Raw genomic sequence first — 25,234 nt, 5'->3', positions numbered from 1 at the left:
GATGATACCCTTGCAATGTGGCTCATTTAACTTTTAACAGCCGTGAACTCCAATTCTCTGTTTATGTAGCAGGACATTGGTTACAAGTTCGAAAGGTGATCCCTAAACCGCAACAGTGTAGAAGTTGCTGGAGATTTGGTCACCCAGCGAAATATTGCAGATCTATAGCCAAATGCCCAGTCTATGGTGCTGATGACCATTCTAATAAGTCTTGCAGTCGACTTCCCTCTTGCCTTAATTGTCAGGCTCGCCCTTCGTACTCTGGCCGTTGCCAGGTCTACTTGCATGAGCGGGAAATTTGTTGTCTCAAAGGCAGAAGGTCTCTTATGCTATGGCAGTTTCTCATCTCTCTGCCTCCAAGGGAGACTACCCTGTGTTTCTTATTCTCGTGGTTTCAAAACGTCCTCCCCACTTCAGGGGTCCCATTTTCTGCAGCCCCATTTTCTGCAGCCTCCTCTGCGGTTACCCCTCCCAAAGTCACTCCTGTATCTAATTCTTTTGCCGTCCTGGGCTCGGACGTCCCTTCTTCAACACCTCAGACTGTTGTCACTTATTTGTGTTCTACACAAACACCGGTATCGGCAAGACCTCGTACACCTTCTCCTCCCAATCATCCTTATACTTCTGAGAAGTCCAAAAAATCTCATTTAACCCCTTCTTCCACCTCATTTTGCCTTCCTGGTCTCTGTACCTGGGTCTTCCCCTCTCACTGGCTCTCTTGTCTCTTGTCCAGACCAGAGCTTTGGAAGAAAGATGGGTAAGGATAGAAATTTTGGAAAAGGGTGGGAGGGGGGAGAGAGGTAGGATATAAAAGGTAAGTGGCCCAACCACTTTGGTGTAATTTAAAAAGTGTACGTGAAATGATATATTCTTTAAGGGGTATAAGACTAACCCATCAGTCACATAGATATAACAGATATACAAGTACATGACTCTGAATTGGTAGTAATTATACAAGTTGCAATTGCGTGTTTTTTTTTTTTTTTTTGGGGGGGGGGGGATTGCACAACGGATATGTATGCGACAATGAAGGCAATAATTTTCTGGCCAGTTTATAGAATTACGTGACAATGGCTTCTTACAGGTGGTGTCCAGCCATAGTAAATAGCATGGAACAGTCTACCTAGTTGGGTTATTGAGGCTAGGACTTTGGGTAGTTTCAAATTTAGGTTGGATAAGTACACGAGTGGGAGGGGTTGGATTTGAGTGGGACTTGCACATCAGAGCTAATTTCTTGGGTAGCATTGAAAATTGGGTTGGTCAAATGTTTGTTAGTGGGATGAATTGTAAAGGACCTGCCTAGTATGGGCCAACAGGCCTGCTGCAGTGTTCCTCCTTTCTTATGTTCTTAGTTATATAAGATATCTCCCTAATTGGGGGTGATGTTCTCAGTATACATAGAAGGGTTCTGGTGTTACACAATCTTCATCAGGGAGGTTGCTCAATATCATGGGTCGATGGTAATCAGCTTTATGTATAAAACGACGGACCCTCTGTGGGAGAGTCATTCTTTGAGTCCTGTGAGGAGGAGTATTGATGATATAATCCGTGGTATTTGCCACTTGTATAGGATGTTCTCTATCTGGCATGTATAGTTCTTGCATTGTAGTTTTCTTTTTTAGGGTGTCAAGGCGTACATTTATGGCAGTAATATCTTGTATGTGTAAATCTGCCATTTTAACACACTCTCCTCCTGGTATTGGTAATGAAGCGAAGAGCTCTATTCTGGACCCTTTGTAACCGTAGCATATTGGTCTTTGTTAATGACATTGGGACACGAGGGTATTCGAGTATAGGTCTTATTAACATTTTATATAGATGTTTTTTGACATGTTGAGGGGCTTGATTGAATCGAAAGAGACTGCTTTGGCTATGTTGAGCTTTTTAGTTACACGAGATGTTGAGTGGAGCAGCCTGTCTATTTCATATCCCAAAATCTTGTTAGGGTTTCTAATGGCTACAGGTGTACCTTTGATGGAGATACCCCCATTTCTTTTCCCAATTAGATGTTCGACGAAGTTCAATATTCATTTTTTCTATGACTCATGGAAATATAAACACACATGCAGTATGTGATCCTTTATTGACAACGTTTCACCCACACAGTGGGCTTTTTCAAGTCACACACGGATCTACCTGATCCGTGTGACTTGAAAAAGCCCACTGTGTGGGTGAAACGTTGTCAATAAAGGATCACATTATACTGCATTTGTGTTTATATTTCCATTGTGTCGGTATTTTATACCATTTATTTCCATGACTCTCTCATACTTGTATTTTCCTGTTACCGGAGTTGATGAGACGACATGAATAACGTCATCTGCAAACTGTCACAATTGTATCATTAAACTCTGAGGAAGGTCATTCACATAAATGTTGAACAGAAGTGGACTGAGACAAGAACCTTGTGGGACACCAGCTGTCGGTATAAAAAGCTCTGTCGACCTGCCATGGAAGGCGGGAATGATTTTTCTTCGAGTTAAGAAATTATATATTACTCTGAGAAAAGTTCAGTTATGGTCTGGTAGGTCAATGAGTTTGTATATAAGGCCATCATGCCATAAGCTATCAAAAGCTTTATGAACATCTCTGGTGGCAATTAAGGCAAGATTCCCCTGATGTTTTAGACTTGCTACAGTATCGAAAATAATATTTATTGCATGATTGGTACCTCTATGGGTTCTAAAGCCAAATTATTTTTCGGTAAAAGTGATTAAACTCCATATAGTTCAATCTGTTGGAAATGACTTTCTCAAGAACTTTTCCAGGTTGGTGGATGTCTTTATTGGGCTTAGCAAGAAAGATCATCCTAGCAGTCTTAAAAACCACTGGAAAATGTCCTGAGGCCAAGATGGCATTAAAGATATTTACCGAAGACTTTACAATTTCTGGGTAGGAACTTTATTTGTTTCATTGTAGTTCCAGAGAGGCCAGGGGCTCTATTTCGCATTCTTCCAATAACCTGACTCATCTCTAGTAATGTAATAGGTCTAGCAAGCGGGTGGGCGTCTTCAAGAGTTGAAGTATCGATGGAAGGTAGTGGTTGTAGATCATCCAAGTTCTCATATCTCCATTCATTTACAAACTGATAATGATTGTTAAATTGACGACTGTTATTGTGGGAGAGAATTTTCTCCCATACATCACCCATCAAATTAGCCTGGTCCTGTGGATCGTAAAGTTTAATTTCATCATCCTCATCAGTGAAGGTATGAACTAGGTAGTTAGGAGCCTTGTGCTTTGCCCCTAAAAGTTGTTGGATCTTACTCCAAAATTTTGCTGGTTCACGTTTATACTGTTTAGCTTGAACTAGCAATTTCCATAAGTCCCGTTTGTGATGACTAATGTTAATTAATTCTTGCCTTAATCGGTGCAGTGTAGCTACTGGTGGTTGTCGCGTTTGAAGATGCCTTCGACATTCTGCTTGATAATTTCTTAAATTGTCTCTAATTTCCCTAGTAGGTTTATATTGTTGGTATATCTTTGTGGAAGCTATTTGATAAGTTGCATTAGTAGCTTCAATTATTCGATTATGCAGGGACTGGATTGCATCATCAATTGCAGTGGAAGGTAGATTTTCCAATGACACAATTTCATCGTCACCCAGAAATGTCCTGAAGGGATCAAATCCTAGGGTGTTGAGATTGGGTTTAGGAGGTACAGGGATTCTAAATGGAGAAGTTTGTAGTTGTATTATAACAGGGATATGGTCAGATCCTACGTTTCCACCAGGAGATATACGAGAGTGAAAGACGTCAGTCTGTTTGTCAGTACTATATCTGGTGTCCCTGGATGAGGTCCAATGTACGATTTAAAGAATGGGCCTTGAAATGACAAGTTTCTAGCTGTCATGATATTAAATAGTTGTTTTCCCTTTTAAGTCACCCAGTGGAACACCAGCTCCACAGTTGAAGAGGGCAGGGTGATGAGCATTAAAATCTCCTGCTAGAATTGTTGGAATATTTCTGCTTAATATCCTATGTAGAGGAATTGACTCTATATATTGTTGTCTCGGGGAAAAATATCCAGTTCCTATTACTAGTTGTCCATGAGACGTTGTCATTTCTATTGCAAGAATGTTATCTTCATCAACATGAATATTTTTAAAAGTATAGCCTAATTTAACTAAGATGGCTACACCACTAAAGGGTCCTCTCGATTTCTCCACAGTAGAGTAACCACGCAATTTAATATGTTGATCAACTCTTGCAGCTGTCTCGTTCAAGAGTATAACATCGGGATTGTAATTATGTAGTTCAACCTCAAGGAGGTAACGGTTATTAAAGAAATGTTGAACATTAAGTTGGAAAATTGTAATCCCCATTATTTCTTGCACTTCGCTCGTGTACTGCGGTCTGAACGCCTGCAAGTAATGTCATGTTTGTTATCCACACTATCCCTGCTGGACTCGTCAAGGGGAGGAGGGAAATTCTGCGTAGTTGCTTGTGTATTAAAAATACCATCTTCACTAGAGGTGGTAATATTAACAGACTCGTTAGAATCGTTAGTCATCATCAGAAAACTGAGGTATGATATTCCCAGTTACAGGAAGCAGAGGCTCGTGAGAGTTAATGGGAGACTGGAGGCTCCAAGGGAAAATTAGGTAGGCAAGGTGAGTTATCCTGGGAAAGTTCCTGTTCAACAGGATCAGCTTCAATAGCGGGAGAGTAGGCACCAATTTCTGGGGCATTGTTATGTTCAGGTGTTGACTTATCAGGTTGAGGGGAGTTGACAACCTGGGTATGCAAAGTGGGCGATCCCTGGGCCAGGAATGACTTAGGCTTATTTTTAGATATAGAGTAGGGTACATACTTCTTGTTATGAGAAGGCTGGGTCATAATAGCCTTCACATTTTCTGGGATAGTGATGGGAGTGATCCCATTAGCCATTAACAGATCATTTAAAACCTGAGAGCAGAGTTGAATGTCACCACCTGCTATGTCTTTGGCCATCATATACATTAGTTATGCTCTCGTCATATTCCCGGCTGTGGATACCTGAGACATAGGAGATGAGACTGAACCTTGTTGTTGCGTTTGTGTATGTTGTAGGTGGGGTGCTCCAAGAGGGGCAGAATTCCAAACATTGGAACCATTGGTAGACACCTGAGGAGTCCCACTTGATCCAGGCAGAGCTGGGAAGGAAGTTTGGGACATCGTTGGCGGTGCCTGGGGAGTGGTCTTCTTAGAAGTGGACAGTTTCTTGGTTTCAATTTTCTGCATTTCCTTTTTTCTTTCAGGACAAATAGCAGAAACAGCATGATGTTTTCCGTTGCAGAGGACACATTTGGGTGTATTTTTATTATTACAATCTCGATAAGAATGTTGGCCAGAGCAAATGCTACAAATCTGCCCTTGAGTACTGCATTTCTTGGTGTTATGACCAAAGGCATAACACTTAAAACAGTCACACTGACAAATCGTTCAAGAGATTTGGTCAGGTGTACATCTGGTGCCAAAACATTTGAAGCCATTTTGACACACAAGTTTGGCCTCCTCAGGTGTCTCAAGTATTAACTTTAAGGTTACCTTGTTTGGTTTAGAGAATTTAAATGCTTCTACAGCCCTAAATTCAGAATTCTCTATTAGTCCTCAACAATTTCATTCGCTGTGCTATGTTTCATAAAACTGTTGATTCTGGCCACAAACACAGTCCTCTGAGCTTGATAGCTCTCAGGTGCAACTGGGGTAACACCAGAAGTCTTCAGTTTTTCAAGGACATCATGCTTCAGCAGTTGAAGTAACTCTTCTTCCGAAGAGAGGAGAAGTACTGCTCCAGCGTGGGTTTGAAAAACATCCACTGGAGCAACAGTTGAGTTCGAGCAAATACATGCTAGAATTTTTCATCGACATTTGATTTCCATCAATACATAATCTTACTCGTATCCTCGCCATGATGTCTAGGAAGGAACATATGGCAGAGGAGTTCCTTAACAAAAAGGGAACTTTCCTTAATGTTATACTAGCATCCTATTTCAGCTGACTTATGAAGGTCAGCCCCTAAGATAGCCTACCCTCGAGTGGTGAGGGGAAAGGGCCCAAGGCAAAGATCGGCCGGATTTTAAAAAACCACACGGGCTACCGGTTAGTCAAAATGCCTTGTGTTAACTCGCCAAAGCGAAGTTGCCGAAAAAGATAGGAAAGTCAGAAGGATAGCAATGTATGTAGTGTTAGTGTGGGGGCCAGTGTTGATGTTTGGGTGAGGGGAGGATGGGGAAGGATGGGGAAGGATGGGGGGATGAGGATGAGAGGGGTGAACAAGCAAGCAATTCACCGCCTTACCCTCTTGATGGGATGGGGCTCGAAGTGACTGCAAGCAAGTTTCCTCTCAGCTCTGGTGAAGAACTACTCAGGATAACCCAAGAAAAATCTCGAGCAACAGTGTTCAGAGTTGCTCAGCTGAAGAGCAGGAACGACGACGTCTTCTCTCCACGGTGGCTGGGCTGCTTCTCCTTCATTTATGTGTCTTTTCCACTGGCTGTTAGTGTGGAGGTTCACCATCTTTGTACTGTGCCTTCCTCCCCTGTCCCCTCCCAAGATTCTTCTGCCACCTCCCAGGTTTCTGCCTCTTCTGTCCCCTCCCACACTTCTCCAGTTCCCTCCACCCTTGCCTCCCTCCCCCTACCTTGGTACAGTCCATTACAGTTCCAATCTTTTCTCAAGCTACTACTACTTCCATCTCCAATATTGTCTCCCATACGACGTCTCTGAACTCCGTAACACTTGAAGCAATCTCAATATATTGCAGAGACCAAACCATCAATGGACACTGATCCACCCTTTGTTCCTTCTTTTTCATCTGCAGAACTCCTTTCTTCATCGTGCACCGTTCCTTCGCTGCTTGAATGTTTTCTGCTGCCACCACACGTGGACTGGTCTAACCTCTAGTCCGTAGGTACCCTTACCTGCAGATTTCTAGTATCTTTATCGTTGCCAATCATGGCTATTTACAGTGGAATATTCGCGGCCTCAGGGGTAATCTATCCCATCTCAGGCTATAATTTATTGTATTATTCAGATCCTTTTCCTGATGGGACCTTTAATGAAAGTGCCCTTCTACGCACTGATATTCCGTACCTTCGGCTTTTTGTTCATACTTTGCTGCATTACCCAGCAGCCCGTATCCACTTGTATAGATGGTATACACTGTTCTTTGTATATCTCTCCTTTTCGGGCATTATCTGTACAGGATATTGCCTTTCTTGTTTCGTCATTACCGCCACCACTTCTGTTACTTGGCGATTTTAATTCCCATCATTTCCTCTGGATGGGGGAGGTCTCGCTGTGATTCCCGTGGCATTCAGTTAGAGGCTTTTCTTACTTCCCACCCCCTCCATGTTTTAAATACAGGTACTCGCACCCATTTTGATCCTCATACTCGTATTCTTGCATCGATCTCTCTGCTCTTCCTCTGCCACACTAGACTTCACCTGGTCTGTTCTCCCAGATTTACTTGACAGCAATCATTTTTCAATCATTCTTACTTAACCTACATATTCACCACCTCTTCGTAACCCACGCTGGCAATTTGATAAGGCAGATTGGGACCTTTACTCACAACTGTTTTTAGTGAGGTTCCTTCTTCGTCCTCCATTGATGAGCTTTCACACCTCTTCTCGTCCTCAGTTTTAACCACAGCTTTTCATTCTATACCCCAAACCTCGGGCAGGCATTCTCAGAAATGCGTGCCTTGGTGGTCTCCTGCTTGTGCTCGTGCAGTAAGTTTGAAATGCGCTGCATGGGGTAGGTACCGGTACAATAGAACCACTAAGACTTCTTGATTTTAAGCAGAAGAATGCAGTCGCTTACCGTGTGTGACTCTAAATGCACTTGCTGGCCAGATTGTCTCCACCATCACCTCTGCTTCCTCTGAGTGCAGTCTGGAAAAAAGTACGGAAAGTGGGTGGTAAATATTCTCCTGACCCGGCTCCTGTTATGCGGGTTGCCGGTGTTGATATAGCACACACTCTAGATGTTGCCATTGAAATTGGCAATCATCTGGTCCGTATTTCTCTTGGGGCTCCATCTATGCAATTTGTTTCTTTCATCGAAGTCTGCCAGAGAGTTAGCACCCTTGGACTTTTCTTCTCAGAGAAGAACAGTATAATGTGCCTTTTACACTTCAGGAACTGGAGGCAACACTCGGCTTGTCGATCATCGGCAGCTGGGCCCGACGGCATTCATATTCGTATGTTACAACATTTACATCAGTCACCCCTTGCAGTCCTCTATCGCCTTTTCAATCTTATTTGGTCACAAGGAGTTCTTCCACGGCTGTGGAAATCTGCCAATGTTCTCCCTTTCCACAAACCGGGTACTACGGGACATGAAGCCTCCCACTATCGTCCCATCGCTCTTACCGGTGCAGTTTGCAAAGTGATGGAATGTCTGGTAAATAGACATTTAATGTGGCATTTAGAGAGAACAGTCTCTCCACTCGTCATTATGGCTTTTGTAAGGGCCATTTTACCATAGACCCCTTACTATGCTTGGATACGTATATTCGTAATGCCTTTGCGAATAACCACTCGGTTATTGCCAAATTTTTTGACCTTGAGAAGGCATATGACAACTTGGAGGTATAATATTTGGCCCATGCCCACTCCTTAGGCCTCCGATGCAATCTACCATCTTTCCTCAAGAACTTTTTAACTGACAGACATTTCCGCGTTAGTCGATAATGTGCTCTCCCTAGACTTTGTCCAAGCTGAAGGAGTCCCTCAGGGATGTTCTGAGCACAACACGTTTTCTCCTTGCTATAAATGATTTGGTCTGTTCTTCCATCCAATATTTGGTCATCACTCTATGTAGATGACTTCGCTATTGCTTGTGCAGGCGCTGACTCACCTCATTACAGTTTCTCTCCAGCATGCGGTCGACAGTTTCCAGTTCGGCCACCACGCATAGGTTTAAATTTTTCAGTACCAAAACTCGCCAAATTACTTTCACTAGACGCCGTGTCATCTCCGATCATCCTTTGTACCTCTGTCTCCCGTATCCCTGAACGTGATAGTAAGGTTTCTAGGCCTTCTCTTTGACCGTAGGTTATCCTTGAAACCCCACATTACCTCTCTAAAGGCAACTTGTCACAGCTGGCTGAACCTCCTTAAAATCCTTGCTCATCTTTCATAGGGTGTTGATCGTCGAACTCTCCTTCGCCTACATTCAGCCCTCATTTTATTGAAACTATTATGGTGATCAAATCTATTCAGCAGACTCTCCTGCTACTCTCTCTAGCCTTAACGCAATCCATCACCAAGGATTACATTTATGCTTTGGTGCTTTTCGCTCTTCCCCTGTCGAGAGCCTCTATGCAGAAGCGAATGTTCCATCCTTGTCTGATCGCCGTGATGTCCATTGCCTTCGCTACTATGTGCACTCTCACGATCTCAGCAATCCTTCCATTTATAGAATTCACTGATATTAGTGGACATACTTTATTTGTTCACTGCCCCTGTTTGCTGTGTCCCTTCTCTTTGCCTACATTCGCTCTTGTCTTCCCTTCAGTTACCACCTTTATATGTTCATGTAGCATCTCGCTTTTCCCTACCCCCCTGGGAAGCTCCAGCTGTTCGGGTCTGTTCTTTCACACTCCCTTGCTCGAAAGCCCAACTGCCTATGGTGGCTTCCCACTCTTTTTCTTGACCACTTCCACTATCATTCTCGTGCCATCGCAGTGTACACAGATGGCTCCAAGTCTTCTGACGGCGTCGGATTCGCAGCAGTGTTTCCAGACAGTGTCATGCGAGGGCATTTACTATCTTTGGCTAGCATTTTTACTGCTGAATTGTATGCCATTTCTTGCAGCACTTACTTGTATTGCATCTACGCTTGTCATCATTTGTGGTTCTCAGACTCCATTAGTGCTCTACAGGCTATACGGAAATTTGTTACACCTCGCCCCCCCTAGTTCTGTCCAACTTTGGCTACTCTGTATCTCTACCAAGCATAAAGATAGTTTTTTGTTGGGTCCCTTGTCATGTTGATGTACAGGACAATGAACAGGCACACTGCTGTGCGGTCAGCAGTACATGCTCTACCAATTTCGTATAGAGGTGTTCCATTTCTGGACTATTTTGCTGTAGCAGCCTGTTGGCAACAACGTTGGTCAACTCGACTCGCTAACAAACTTCATTCTATTAAACTGAACATAGGTTACTGGCCGTCTTCTTATCAGTGCCGAGGTTGGTTGACTTTCTCCCGCCTTCGCATTGGCCACACTCGTCTTACTCATGGGTATCTCATGGAGAGGCACCTTGTTCCTCTCTGTGTGAAGTCAAGTTCCAGTATCGATTTGTCACATTCTGTTAGACTACCCCCCTCTATCAACGAGCACGCAGAATTTACCTCCAACGTTGTCTCCGCTCTACTACTCTTTACCTTCCCTTCTTGCTGATGGACCCTCCTTTAATCCTGACTCAATCATTGACTTCTTAACAACGACTGATTTACTCCACAAACTGATACCTTTCACACTCCCCTCGGTTGTTTCTACCTCAATCTCTTGCTGCCCTCTACCCTTTCACCATCCACTGCCCCGCTGTTCTCCGTAACCTATTACTCGCCCATCTCCCTTTTGACACCTGATACCCTCGCTTCCTTCCTGCCCTGCAGTGCTGTATAGCCCTTGTGGTTTAGCACTTCTTTATTATTATTGTTTTTATTTTAATTTGCTGTTAACGTCTTCTACGTTGATTTTGCTTTACTGGTGCGGCTGCTGGGTGACCTTGACGACAAGTGTTCTGTAAATATTGTAACTACTGGAACCGAATGAAATAGGATTCAAACCCAATGAAACCTAATCACAGAACTAGCAGGCCAGTCTGCTATTCAGTGGACTAATCATACCAGACTTCAGCATGCTGGTGTGAGATTTATTCATTAAAACCTGTTAAAGCTAATGGCAAAGTTCATGCTAAACTACTGTAGTGTTCAGAAATCGCCTAGTTGCATGAATCTTGTACCATTGTGGTACAATGAATAGTACACTGGGCTTGTCTTCTGGACTGGCATGCCATAAGTTTGAAGTCTCCCTCTCGCTCAGAGAGGTGCTAAGACTCTTGTCTGCTATTTTGAAAGTAATGGTACCTGGCTTAGTTGGATCTGCTTATTGTTACTTAAGTTTCTAACGTGTTGTATTAGTTCTGGCCCAGAACACTTCAATCAGCATAATTCTCAAGATCTAGGAATTGGTTACTCTCCATGAAAGCCATAACGATGAGGCTGTTTGTGCCTGTGCAGTGTCATCCTGGCAAGACACTGAGGTTAAGGATTTTCTTTAAAGCTCGCAAACTCTATTGTAGAATTCTGCCTCTGGCTTTATGGGCTATACGCATAGGTAGGTACCGTTTCAATACATGGGCAGTTTTCCACTGATGCAGGACACTCTTAAAAAGAAGGCACTTTGAAAGTCAATTTTTTTTTTCCAGAAGCTTGTTGATAAAACAGCTCTGATGTCAGTCCTCTTCAACGGGGATTCCTTGGCATGAAGAGGCTCTTGGTCTGAGGAATTAGACCTGTCAGTCTCCTTCCTCAGACCAAACCTAATTACCCCCAATCCCCCCTTCCCTATCCCATCCTCTCCCTCCCCACCCCTCCCTTTTGCCCTTCCTTTTTTGGCCTTTGGGATTTTTCCCACAGGCACGCTAGTTCATAGGTAGGGGACGGTACTGGAGTCCATCCCATTCTGTTGAGGTTCTTGGCAGTGGCATAGTTTGCCGTGGAATCTGCATCACCTGGGGATGTCCTGATCCCTCTCCGGTATCCCGGAGGGTGGCTTTGGGTGTCTTTTGGGCGACGGGTGTATCTCTGGAAGCCACCTTTCGGATTCCGGGGGTATTGGCCGAAGGAGGTATGCTTTGTGGCAGATATCTGGCCCGCCCTCTTTTGTCCACCGAGGTAGCTCGGCAGATGCGAGGTTGCTATCCCAGATTGCTAGTTTACTGGCATTAAGGGTAGGGTATGGCACGGGTTCCACGCTGCATCTGCGCTACTTGCGGTGCTGAGGTTCTCTTGGGCGCATAGGGAGATTTCTGGCCCTTTTATTCCTCCTAGGAACTATCCCTCCCCGGTCCCCCATTTTTTTATTCTTTATTTTCTTAAAAACAAAGAAAAGTAACCTAACCATGGAGTCTCCAATCCATGACCCCACTACCCTCGGGCCCCTTATTGTTGCTGCACCCCATTCTGACCTCTCCTCGTCTTTTGGCCACTCTTCGAACACTCCTAAGACCCCTGTACCTCTTGATGGTGCTGTTTCGTCACCCACTTCAGGTGCCGGGATTTCGACTGACACCTTCAATTTCTGACCTCTGCTCTCCTTTGACTATGCTTCCAGCCTCTCCCTCTTCCTCTACGGTGCAGCAATTTTCGAATTGCCAGCCCGTCCCACGTCGGACCAACTCTGGTCCCACTTCTGAATGCCAACGACAATCTCCTGATGACGTTACTTCGTTACCTTCCCATTCTACTCTGAAAAGACAGACACGTCATACACTCCCTCTCCACACTCGGTTTCTGACCACACAATGAACTAAATTCTTTACTTTAAGACCCACTTCTTCTAATGCCTATCTTTCCAACCATAGTATTGGCAAAGTGCTCCTACGCCATGTTGGTAGAGATATTTCCTTTCATGCTCCTAAGAGTGGTATGTGTATCATCACAGTACAGAATGCTACCCATGCTCATGATCTCTCTTCTTTCACATGTCGATACTATTCCTATCACTATCGAAAAACATCATTCCCTCAGTTCTTGTAGTGGTACTGTCATTCTGCCCCATACCATAGTCCAACAATTTCCAGACATGTGGCAATGGCATTCTCGAAGAGCTGGAACTCCAAGATCTCCCAATTCTTAAGGTGGACATTTGTTCTTCCTGCCCGTGGGCGGAGACGATACCCTTGCAATGTGGCTCGTTTAACTTTTGACAGCCGTGAACTCTCATCCTCTGTTTATGTAGCAGGACATTGGTTACAAGTTAAGGAGGTGATCCCTACACCGCAACAGTGTAGAAATTGCTGGCGATTTGGCCACCCAGCAAAATATTGCAGATCTATAGCCGAATGCCCAGTCTGTGGTGCTGATGACCATTATAATACACCTTGCAGTCGATCTCTCTTGCCTTAATTGTCATGAGGCTCACCCTTCATACTCTTGCCGCTGCCAGGTCTACTTGAATTAGTGGGGAAATTCGTTGCCTCAGAGGCAGAAGGTCTCCCTTGTGCTATGGCGGTTTCTCATCTCTGCCTCCAAGGGAGACTACCCCGTATTTCTTATTCTTGTTTCAAAACGCCCCCCCCACTTCTGGGGTCCCATCTTCTGCAGCATCATCTGTGGTTGCCAGTCCCATAGTCACTCCTGCATCTAATTCTTTTGCTGTCCTGGGTTCAGACATCCCTACTTCAACACCTCAGTCTGTTCTCACTTCGTGTTCTCCCTCGCAAACCCCGGTATCGACAAGACCTCGTACAACCTCCCAATCGTCCCTCTACTTCTCAGAAGTCCAAAAAATCTCCTTTAACCCCTCCTTCCCTTCATCCACCTCCACAGTTGACCTTCCCAGTCTCTGTACCTGGGCCTTCCCCTTTCACTGGCTCTATTACAAGTATGGAGGTTCACCTTCTTCCTTGTACTGTGCCTTCCTGCCCTGTCCCCTCCTAAGTTTCTGCCTCTTCTGTCCCCTCCTGCACTTCTCCAGTTCTCTCACCCTTTCACCACCCCGTCTCCCTTGATTCCTGGAGACCTGGAGTTTACCTGGAGAGAGTTCCGGGGGTCAACGCCCCCGCGGCCCGGTCTGAGACCAGGCCTCCTGGTGGATCAGAGCCTGATCAACCAGGCTGTTGCTGCTGGCTGCACGCAAACCAACATACGAGCCACAGCCCGGCTGATCCGGAACTGACTTTAGGTGCTTGTCCAGTGCCAGCTTGAAGACTGCCAGGGGTCTGTTGGTAATCCCCCTTATGTGTGCTGGGAGGCAGTTGAACAGTCTCGGGCCCCTGACACTTATTGTATGGTCTCTTAACGTGCTAGTGACACCCCTGCTTTTCATTGGGGGGATGGTGCATCGTCTGCCAAGTCTTTTGCTTTCGTAGTGGGTGATTTTCGTGTGCAAGTTCGGTACTAGTCCCTCTAGGATTTTCCAGGTGTATATAATCATGTATCTCTCCCTCCTGCGTTCCAGGGAATACAGGTTTAGGAACCTCAAGCGCTCCCAATAATTGAGGTGTTTTATCTCCGTTATGCGCGCCGTGAAAGTTCTCTGTACATTTTCTAGGTCGGCAATTTCACCTGCCTTGAAAGGTGCTGTTAGTGTGCAGCAATATTCCAGCCTAGATAGAACAAGTGACCTGAAGAGTGTCATCATGGGCTTGGCCTCCCTAGTTTTGAAGGTTCTCATTATCCATCCTGTCATTTTTCTAGCAGATGCGATTGATACAATGTTATGGTCCTTGAAGGTGAGATCCTCCGACATGATCACTCCCAGGTCTTTGACGTTGGTGTTTCGCTCTATTTTGTGGCCAGAATTTGTTTTGTACTCTGATGAAGATTTAATTTCCTCATGTTTACCATATCTGAGTAATTGAAATTTCTCATCGTTGAACTTCATATTGTTTTCTGCAGCCCACTGAAAGATTTGGTTGATGTCTGCCTGGAGCTTTGCAGTGTCTGCAATGGAAGACACTGTCATGCAGATTCGGGTGTCATCTGCAAAGGAAGACACGGTGCTGTGGCTGACATCCTTGTCTGTCGGATATAAGGATGAGGAACAAGATGGGAGCGAGTACTGTGCCTTGTGGAACAGAGCTTTTCACCGTAGCTGCCTCGGACTTTACTCTGTTGACGACTACTCTGTGTTCTGTTAGTGAGGAAATTATAGATCCATCGACCGACTTTTCCTGTTATTCCTTTAGCACGCATTTTGTGCGCTATTACGCCATGGTCACACTTGTCGAAGGCTTTTGCAAAGTCTGTATATATTACATCTGCATTCTTTTTGTCTTCTAGTGCATTTAGGACCTTGTCGTAGTGGTCCAATAGTTGAGACAGACAGGAGCGACCTGTTCTAAACCCATGTTGCCCTGGGTTGTGTAACTGATGGGTTTCTAGATGCGTGGTGATCTTGCTTCTTAGGACCCTTTCAAAGATTTTTATGATATGGGATGTTAGTGCTATTGGTCTGTAGTTCTTTGCTGTTGCTTTACTGCCCCCTTTGTGGAGTGGGGCTATGTCTGTTGTTTTTAGTAACTGTGGGACGACCCCCGTGTCCATGCTCCCTCTCCATAGGATGGAAAAGGCTCGTGGTAGGGGCTTCTTGCAGTTCTTGATGAACACAGAGTTCCATGAGTCTGGCCCTGGGGCAGAGTGCATGGGCATGTCATTTATCGCCTGTTCGAAGTCATTTGGCGTCAGGATAACATCGGATAGGCTTGTGTTAATCAAATTTTGTGGCTCTCTCATAAAAAATTCATTTTGATCTTCGACTCTCAGTCTGGTTAGCGGCTTGCTAAAAACTGAGTCATATTGGGACTTGAGTAGCTCACTCATTTCCTTGTTGTCATCTGTGTAGGACCCATCTTGTTTAAGTAGGGGCCCAATACTGGACGTTGTTCTCGATTTTGATTTGGCATAGGAGAAGAAATACTTTGGGTTTCTTTCGATTTCATTTATGGCTTTTAGTTCTTCCCGCGATTCCTGACTCCTAAAGGATTCTTTTAGCTTAAGTTCGATGCTTGCTATTTCTCTGACCAGTGTCTCCCTACGCATTTCAGATATATTGACCTCTTTTAGCCGCTCTGTTATTCTTTTCCGTCGCCTGTAAAGGGAGCGCCTGTCTCTTTCTGTTTTACATCTACTCCTCCTTTTCCTTAGAGGAATAAGCCTTGTGCATACATCGAGTGCTACCGAGTTAATCTGTTCTAGGCATAAGTTGGGGTCTGTGTTGCTTAGTATATCTTCCCAGCTTATATCGGTTAGGACTTGGTTTACTTGGTCCCACTTTGTTTTTGTTATTGAAGTTGAATTTGGTGAATGCTCCCTCGTGACTAATCTCATTATGTCGGTCTGGGGCTCCGCGCATACATGACTGAACCTCAATTATGTTGTGATCTGAGTATATTGTTTTTGATATGGTGATATTTCTTATCAGATCATCATTGTTAGTGAAGATGAGGTCTAGTGTATTCTCCAGTCTAGTAGGCTCTATTATTTGCTGGTTTAAATTGAATTTTGTGCAGAGATTTAAAAGCTCGCGTGAGTGTGAGTTTTCATCAGAGCTGCCTCCTGGTGTTATTACTGCAACAATATTATTTGCTATATTCCTCCATTTTAGGTGCCTTAAGTTGAAATCCCCCAGGAGCAAGATGTTGGGTGCAGGAGCTGGAAGGTTTTCCAGACAGTGGTCAATTTTTAACAGCTGTTCCTGGAATTGCTGGGATGTTGCATCCGGAGGCTTGTAGACTATCACAATGACTAGGTTTTGGTTCTCGACCTTTACTGCTAAAACTTCCACTACATCATTTGAGGCATTTAGCAGTTCTGTGCAAACAAGTGACTGCAATGTACAGGCCAACCCCCCCCCCTTTTGCCTGTTCACTCTGTCACATCTGTATAGGTTGTAACCTGGGATCCATATTTCGTTGTCCAAGTGATCCTTTATGTGGGTCTCAGTGAAAGCCGCGAACATTGCCTTTGCCTCTGCAAGCAGTCCACGGATGAAAGGTATTTTGTTGTTTGTTGCTGGCTTTAGACCCTGTATATTTGCAAAGAAGAATGTTATCGGACTGGTGGTATTGTTGGTACTGGGGGGGGATTTTTTTTCCGGCATTAGTATCTGTATCTGTTGGTTTGGAGTGGAGGCCATCGACTGTGGTTCCACTCCAGGAATGACTGGATTTGGTGTACGATTTCTGCCATTTCCTGCCAGTTTTTTTTCCTTCCTGGCACTAAAAAACCTCTCCCTCTTGAGTGGCTGTGGCTACCCAGGTTTTCCCATGGCCTGGATGTTTTGTATCTTTTTGTCCCCTTTAGATGGTATGCCTGGCAATTTAAGTTATAGCACAGTCTTTCCTGTACTGAAGAGGTACACAGTTCAGGGTGAAAAAGCTTACAGGAAGGGAGTTTGCATTTTCCTGTTGCCATATGGGCATGGCATTTTCTAGGGTGGTCATAGTTGCACGTCCCATCTGTTTTTCCAGATTTCCCATGCCAGCAGATACCAAGTGCATAGTATGTGCACAGGCTTGGTTTCCGTTTGCCTTGGGTTTCTGTGACTGTATTCCCTGTTGGTGCATGTTTCCCTGTCTTACTTCTATCCTCCCTAGCACCAACAATGGAGCTCCCACCATTTGTTTTTGGTAATATATCCTCACTATTGCTAGTGGAGTCCTCTTGTTTGCTATTTCCTGCGGTATTTCTAGTTTGCAATATTGGTTTTATCTTATCTTTGACTACACTTGTTTCCCTACTATGGCTCCTGTCCCCTATGAGGTCATTCATATGTATTCCTTCCTGCGTATAATTCCCGACTACCTGGACAAAATCTCCAGCTTCACCATTACTGTCTCCCAGGACAGCATCTCCAGCTTCACCAGTACTGTCTCCCAGGACAGCATCTCCAGCTTCCCCAGTACTGTCTCCCAGGACAGCACCTCCAGCTTCACCATTACTGTCTCCCAGGACAGCACCTCCAGCTTCACCATTACTGTCTCCCAGGACAGCACTATCAGCCCCCCATTTACTGACTACCAGGACATCATCTCCAGCCTTAGTTTCTGACTACATGGCCAGTATCAAGGGCAGTACCATTCAGCCCGGACTTTTTATGTTCCCATCTGTTGTAGAAAGCTTCCAGGTTTTCTATGAAAGCAGCTTTGATGTTGACCTCTTTTAATACCCTTGTGATTTTAGTCCACAGATTTATCTCATTTGGGCATACCCAAAAACACTTCCCTGTTTTAATACTGCTTGTAGCTAGTTCTTGGATATCTGCACAAGGGGCGTGACACCAATTTCCACAAAAATGACAATTTATGCATGTGGAAGCCCGTTTGTTTGACTGACCACAGACTACACACAGCTTCATAATGATTTGAATGGTTGATTTACTGCAATTCTACTAGCAACCTCTTGAATATTCTATTAACCTGCTAGGTGGTGCACAACGAAACCGTTTGAAACCAGTCAAGGGTTCGGACCAGTCAAGGGTTCGGACCAGTCAAGGGTTCGGACCAGTCAAGGGTTCGGACCAGTCAAGGGTTCGGACCAGTCAAGGGTTCGGACCAGTCAAGGGTTCGGACCAGTCAAGGGTTCGGACCAGTCAAGGGTTCGGACCAGTCAAGGGTTCGGACCAGTCAAGGGTTCGGACCAGTCAAGGGTTCGGACCAGTCAAGGGTTCGGACCAGTCAAGGGTTCGGACCAGTCAAGGGTTCGGACCAGTCAAGGGTTCGGACCAGTCAAGGGTTCGGACCAGTCAAGGGTTCGGACCAGTCAAGGGTTCGGACCAGTCAAGGGTTCGGACCAGTCAAGGGTTCGGACCAGTCAAGGGTTCGGACCAGTCAAGGGTTCGGACCAGTCAAGGGTTCGGACCAGTCAAGGGTTCGGACCAGTCAAGGGTTCGGACCAGTCAAGGGTTCGGACCAGTCAAGGGTTCGGACCAGTCAAGGGTTCGGACCAGTCAAGGGTTCGGACCAGTCAAGGGTTCGGACCAGTCAAGGGTTCGGACCAGTCAAGGGTTCGGACCAGTCAAGGGTTCGGACCAGTCTATCTGATCTGATCAGTGGGTCACTTATTTAAACCATACTGGTCGGTGATTTGAGCTAACACATGAAGGATCTACTGGAAATTATCTACCCGAGTAATATGTGATTTGATTGATACAAAAGTATAACTTGCGTGTTGAAGAGCCGGTGACTGCTGGCACTCCTACAATGACGAACGGTCGAGCCTCCACCTTTGTTTATCAATCGCTGTATCTAGCGTCTCTATTTTTTTTTTTTTTTTCCGTCTCCACCACAATAAATGCTATATTATCACTATAGTTGACTGGTGCAAATTTTGGAGGAAGGGCGCTTTTTCTGTAGTAATAATTGCTTCTCGTTGTGTATTTTGCGACCGCTGGTAACTACAGGTTATATGAAATTCACAGTAACGTCTGGTATTTCAAGAAAAAAGAAACTAATGAAAGTCACTCCACTCCACTAAGTACCATTATAATACTGGTTAGTTGCTACTACAACACTGTATTCTGCTATTCACTGGTATCACTAGATTATATACTCATACTACTACTTCCATCTCCAATATTGTCTCCCATACGACATCTCTGAACTCTGAAACACTTGAAACACTCTGAATATATTGCAGACCAAACCATCAATGGACACTGATCCACCCTCTGTTCCTTCTCTTTCATCTTCTCCATCTGCTCAACTCCTTTCTTCACAGTGCACCGTTCCTTCGTTGCTTAAACGTTTTCCACTGCCACCACATGTTGACTTTCCTAACCCCTTTAGTCCATAAGTACCCTTACCTGTGGAATATACGCGGCCTCAGGGGTAATCGGGGTGAACTTCAGATGTTGCTCTCCCAATTTTCCCCTGTTGGTGTTTGCTTACAAGAACCAAAATTACACTCTGCTGTTATCTATCCCATCTCGGGCTATAATTTACTATTTTCTTCGGATCCCTTTCCTGATGGGACCTTGAACGAAAGTGCCCTTCTATGCACTGATAATTTGTACCATCAGCTATTTGTTCGTACTTCGCTGCATTACACAGCAACCCATATCCACCTGTATAGGTGGTATACACTGTTCTTTGTACCTCTCTCCTTCTCGAGCATCATCTATTAAAGATATTGCCTTTCTTGTTTCGTCATTACCGCCACCACTTCTGTTGCCTGGCGATTTTAATGCCCATCATTTTCTCTGGGGGGGGGTGTCTTACTGTGATTCCCGTGGCATTCAGCTAGAGGCTTTTCTTACTTCCCCCCCCCCCTCCATGTTTTAAATACAGGTACTCGCACTCATTTTGATCCTCGTACTCTCTTGCATCGATCTGTCTGCTCTTCCTCCACTGCACTAGACTTCACCTGGTCTGTTCTCCCAGATTTACATGACAGCGATCATTTCCAATCATTCTTACTTCCCCTTCGTGTTCACCACATCTTCGTAACCCACGCTGGCAATTTGATCAGGCAAATTGGGACCTTTACTCACAACCAACTGTTTTTAGTGAGGTTCCTTCTTCGTCCTCCATTGATGAGCTTTTACACCTCTTCTCGGCCTCAGTTTTAACCACAGCTTCTCATTCTATACCCCAAACCTCAGGCAGGCATTCTCAGAAATGCGTGCCTTGGTGGTCTGCTTGTGCTCGTGCAGTAAGTTTGAAACGTTCTTCGTGGGGCAGGTACCTGTAAAATAGAAGCACTGAGAGACTTCTTGATTTTAAGCAGAAGCATGCAATGACTCGCAGTGTCATCCATCACGCTAAACGCACTTGCTGGCGAGATTGTCTCCACCATCACCCCTTCTTCCTCCGAGTGCAGTCTGGAAAAAAGTACGCAAACTGAGTGGTAAATATTCTCCTGACCCGGCTCCTGTTCTGCGGGTTGCCGGTGTTGATGTAGCAAACCCTCTAGATGTTGCCATTGAAATTGGCAATCATCTTGTCCATATTTCTGAGGCTCCATCTCTGCCCCTCGTTTCTTTCCTGTGTCTGCCAGAGTTAACACCCTTGGACTTTTCTTTCAGAGAACAGTATAATGTCCCTTTTACACTTCAGGAATTGGAAGAAACACACTCAGCTTGCCGATCATCGACAGCTGGGCCTGACATTTATATTCGTATGTTACAAAATTTAAATAAGTCAGTCCTTGCAGTCCTCTTATGCCTTTTCAATCTTGTTTGGTCACAAGGAGCTTTTCCACAGCTGTGGAAATCTGCCATTGTTCTCCCTTTCCACAAACCGGGTACTATGGAACATTAAGCTTCCCACTATCGACCCATCGCTCTTGCCATTGCAGTTTGCGAAGTGATGGAACGTCTGGTAAATGGATGTTTAGTGTGGTATTTAGAGACCCACGAGTCTCTCCACTCGTCAATATGGCTTTTGCAAGGGCCATTCTACCATAGATCCCTTACTACATGCTTGGATACATATGTTCGTAATGCCTTTGTGAATAACCACTCGGTTATTGCCATATTTTTTGACCTTGAGAAGGCATACGACACAACTTGGAGGTATAATATTTTGGCGAAAGGCCACTCCTTAGGCCTCCAAGGCAATCTACCATCTTTCCTTAAGAACTTTTTAAATGACAGACATTTCCGTGTTAGTCAATAATGCGCTCTCCCCAGACTTTGTCCAAGCTGAAGGTGTCCCTCAGGGATATTCTGAGCACATCACTTTCTTCCTGCTATAAATGATTTGGCCTCTGTTCTTCCATCCAATATTTGGTCATCACTATGTAGATGACTTCACTATTGCTTGTGCAGGTGCTGACTGTGACCTCATTAGTTTCTCTCCAGCATGCGGTCGACAGTGGTTTCCAATTGGGCCACCGCGAACGGGTTTAAATTTTCCAGTACAAAAACTCGCCAAATTACTTTCACTAGATGCTCTGACATCTCCCATCATTCTTTGTACCTCGATGGCTCCCGTATCCCTGAACATGATAATCAGGTTTCTAGGCCTTCTCTTTAACCGTAGGTTATCCTGGAAACTCCACATCACCTCTAAAGGCAACTTGTCACAGCCGGCTGAACCTTCTTAAAACCCTTGCTCATCTTTCATGGGGGGGGGGGGGCGGGGGGCTGATCGTCGAACTCTCCTTCGCCTACATTCAGCCCTCATTTTATCAAAACTCGATTATGGTGACCAGCTCTTTTCAGTGGCCTCTCCTGCTACTCTAGCTTTAACCCCATCCATCACCAAGGATTACGTTTATGCCTTGGTGCTTTTCGCTCTTCCCCTGTTGAGAGCCTCTATGCAGAAGTGAATGTTCCATCCTTGTCTGATCACCTTGATGCCCATTGCCTTCGCTACTATGTACGCTCTCGTGATCTCTGCAAACCTTCCATTTATAGAATGGTCACTGATATTAGTAGACATTCTTTATTGGTTCGCCGCCCGTTTGCTCCGTCCCTTCTCTTTGCCTACATTCGCTCTTGTCTTCCCTTCAATTACCGCCTTTATATGTTCATGTAGCATCTCACTTTTCCCTACCCCCCTGGGAAGTTCCAGCTGTTCAGGTCTGTTTGTTCTCACTCCCTTGCTCGAAAGCCCAACTGCCTACGGTGGCTTTCCGCTCTTTTTCTCCACTTTGACTCTCATTTTCATGCCATTGCCATGTACACAGATGGCTCTAAATCTTCTAATGGCATCTGATTCACAGCAGTGTTTCCGGACAGCGTCGTGCGAGGGCATTTATTATTTTTGGCTAGCAATTTTACTGCTGAATTGTATGCCATTCTTGCAGCACTTATTTGTATCGCATCTATGCCTGTCATCATTTGTGGTTCTGACTCCCTTAGTGCTCTACAGGCTATACAGAAATTTGATACACCTCACCCTCTAGTTCTCCGCATACAACTTTGGCTACATCGTATCTCTACCAAGCATGAAGATAGTTTTTTGTTGGGTCCCTGGTCATGTTGACGTACAGGGCAATGAACAGGCACACTGCTGTGCGGTCAGCAGTACATGATCTACCAATTTCATGTAGAGGTGTTCCATTTCCGGACTATTTTGCTGTAATAGCTACTTACCTTCACACTCGTTGGCAACAACGTTGGTCTACTCTGCTCAATAACAAACTTTGTTCTATTAAACTGAGTATAGGTTACTGGCCATCTTCTTGTCACCAGTGTCGAGGTTGGGAGACTACTCTCTCCCGCCTTCGCATTGGCCATACTCGTCTTGCTCGTGGATCTCTTGTGGAGAGGCGCCCTGCTCCTCTGAGAATTGTCAGGTTCCATTATCGGTCAGCCACATTGTTAGACTGCCCACTTTATCAACGAGCACGCAGAATTTACCTCGGTCATCTTTGCTCTGCTGCTCTCTTTACCTTCCCTTCTCGCTGATGGATCCACCTTTCATCCGGACTCTCTCATTGACTATTTGACAACAACTGACTTACTCCACAAACTCTGATCCCTTCAGCCCTTTCTACCTAACTCTTGCTACCCTCGACCCTTGTACTATCCCCTGCCATGCTGTTTTCTGTAACCTACTAATCGTCCCTCCCCCCCCTTCTGCCACCCGATACCCTTGCTTCCTTCCCTACCCTGCAGTGCTGTATAGCTCTTGTGGCTTAGCACTTTTTTATAATAATAATAATAATAATAATAATAATAATAATAATCTGATATCAGTGTGAAATACAACATCCCCACCCATTCTTCAGGGTGCATTAAATTCTTCCCACTGTAAGGAACAAGGTTCGGCTAACATGTTTCCCTGAATCCTCTTCACCAATGTCATCTTGCTCAATCCAGCACTAATGTATATTCTATGGAGGTAGCAATCTCTTGGAATTAATAAAGCAGCTAGCTAGTTTAGCAAGGCTCTTTAAACCAGAATAATGAACAAGGATATCCAGAGATTGATGAATGGACACACTTCAGTCACCTGCTTGTAGATTGTATTCCACTGCTTAACGTGTCATTCTTCTGAGATGTATTTTACGTTTTAGATCTCAATGAAGGTTTATTTAGTCCTTTTGGTACCTAACAAAACGTGCAGCCCTTGTGGTTTAGCGATTCTTTTTTTATTATAATAAAACATGCATGTACTTAAGCCTATTCTTCAGCAGGACAGGTGACTGATTTATAATAAATGTAGGATTTATGGACAGTCATATGACTGCTTTAGCTTGCCACACAGCACTTGATCATTATTTGGTCAAAGTATTCACCAAATTTCATTTCTTTTACAGTATTTTAGACGAAGGAAGATGGACGCTTTCTGAAAGATGCGAAGCCGAGCACATAGCAAGCTGCTCAGTAATGGAATGTCGTATTACACAACTTTACTGATGGTAAAAAAAAAAAAAAAATTTTAGATTCACTTATAATTATACATATATTTTTGGTTCGATGAAGAGTAATTATTATAGGATTAACTGAGCAATGAGAGTACTCGCACACCAAAGAGTGAATGAAACAATGTTACTCATCAAATGTTTTTAAATTTAAATCTAAATTTTTATTTTGTGAAGTGTGAAATTATCCAGCATGCCCTACTCTCGTCAAATTTTAATTTTTAAATTTTTAGCCTGTGAGCTTACTTTAAGATGTATAAATTTAATTTTTATTTCTAATCAGTGTTTACTGTTAACACTGAACTCTACTCATTTTAATACTTTTATGAATGATCAAAAATAAAGTATGGAGAAAGGAGTGTCTGTCAAAACTTCGTGTCCACTGTGTTACATTTTTAATTTTAGCTTATTGGAATGTTGTCAAGGTAGGTTTGGTCCAGCAACATAATCCTGACGACATAAGACCTTGAACACCTTTGATTCTGACAGAGGAGATAGACAATAAGAAAGGTATTTTAGGTCTGCAAAGTTAGAGAAATTATAGTAATGGACGTTTTTTTTTTATTATACTTAGATAACGTTTTTATCTGACTGCAGTGTACAAAATCATATTTGGGTTTAATGTTTTTTTTAGTGTAATTTTGGATAAAAACTAATTTTTATTAGTATAGACTTGTGAAATATTGCATTATGAATGTAGGTAGTCAGAGAATGGCGAGTAACCAACAACCAGGAATATAAAACATAGCAAAGAAGCATTCTTATTGAAAGATTATGCTAAATATTATGGATTATAATCATCTACTAAAATGCTGTCTGATGTGACACTTTATCCATTTTTAATATTTTTAATTGTATAAACTAACAAGCTCCTTCGTACATAGGAATTGGTAAAAATTCTATTAATGTTGACTGTAGGTTTAAAAGCTTATGAAGACTCGCATCAGGTTCGACATTTGTCGTGAGTTCAATAAAAGTATAAAGTCTTTTATATCCTGCCTTATTTTATATCCTGCTTTAGTATTTTGCCCTGGTCTACCACTTCAGGGGAGGCTCCATGATGTGGTGAAGAGGCTTTTGGTCTGAGGAACTGGACCTTCTGGCCTTCCTCAACATTCGTGGTAGTTTCATACTACTTTAGTGCTCTACAAACTATTAAAAAATAAATTCGCCTCGTCTAGTTCCTCATGGTC

At 44.1% G+C, this 25,234-nt stretch overlaps 1 protein-coding gene across 1 annotated transcript in view; it reads left to right on the top strand.

Annotated features, from left to right (window-relative positions):
• Positions 1-25,032, top strand: part of LOC128703829 (uncharacterized) — an 85,659-nt gene extending 60,627 nt beyond the window's left edge. Inside the window, exon 7 of the mRNA XM_070103777.1 lies at positions 23,937-25,032. The gene's annotated coding sequence lies outside the window, so the exon portion shown is untranslated. The remainder of the gene's footprint in view (positions 1-23,936) is intronic.
• The last annotated feature ends 202 nt before the right edge of the window (positions 25,033-25,234 follow it).

The sequence above is a fragment of the Cherax quadricarinatus genome, chromosome 87 (assembly GCF_038502225.1).
Source record: "Cherax quadricarinatus isolate ZL_2023a chromosome 87, ASM3850222v1, whole genome shotgun sequence".
Taxonomy (NCBI): domain Eukaryota; kingdom Metazoa; phylum Arthropoda; class Malacostraca; order Decapoda; family Parastacidae; genus Cherax; species Cherax quadricarinatus.
The sequence above is the reverse complement of the archived record's forward strand: the minus strand, read 5'-3'. Positions and strand labels throughout refer to the sequence as shown.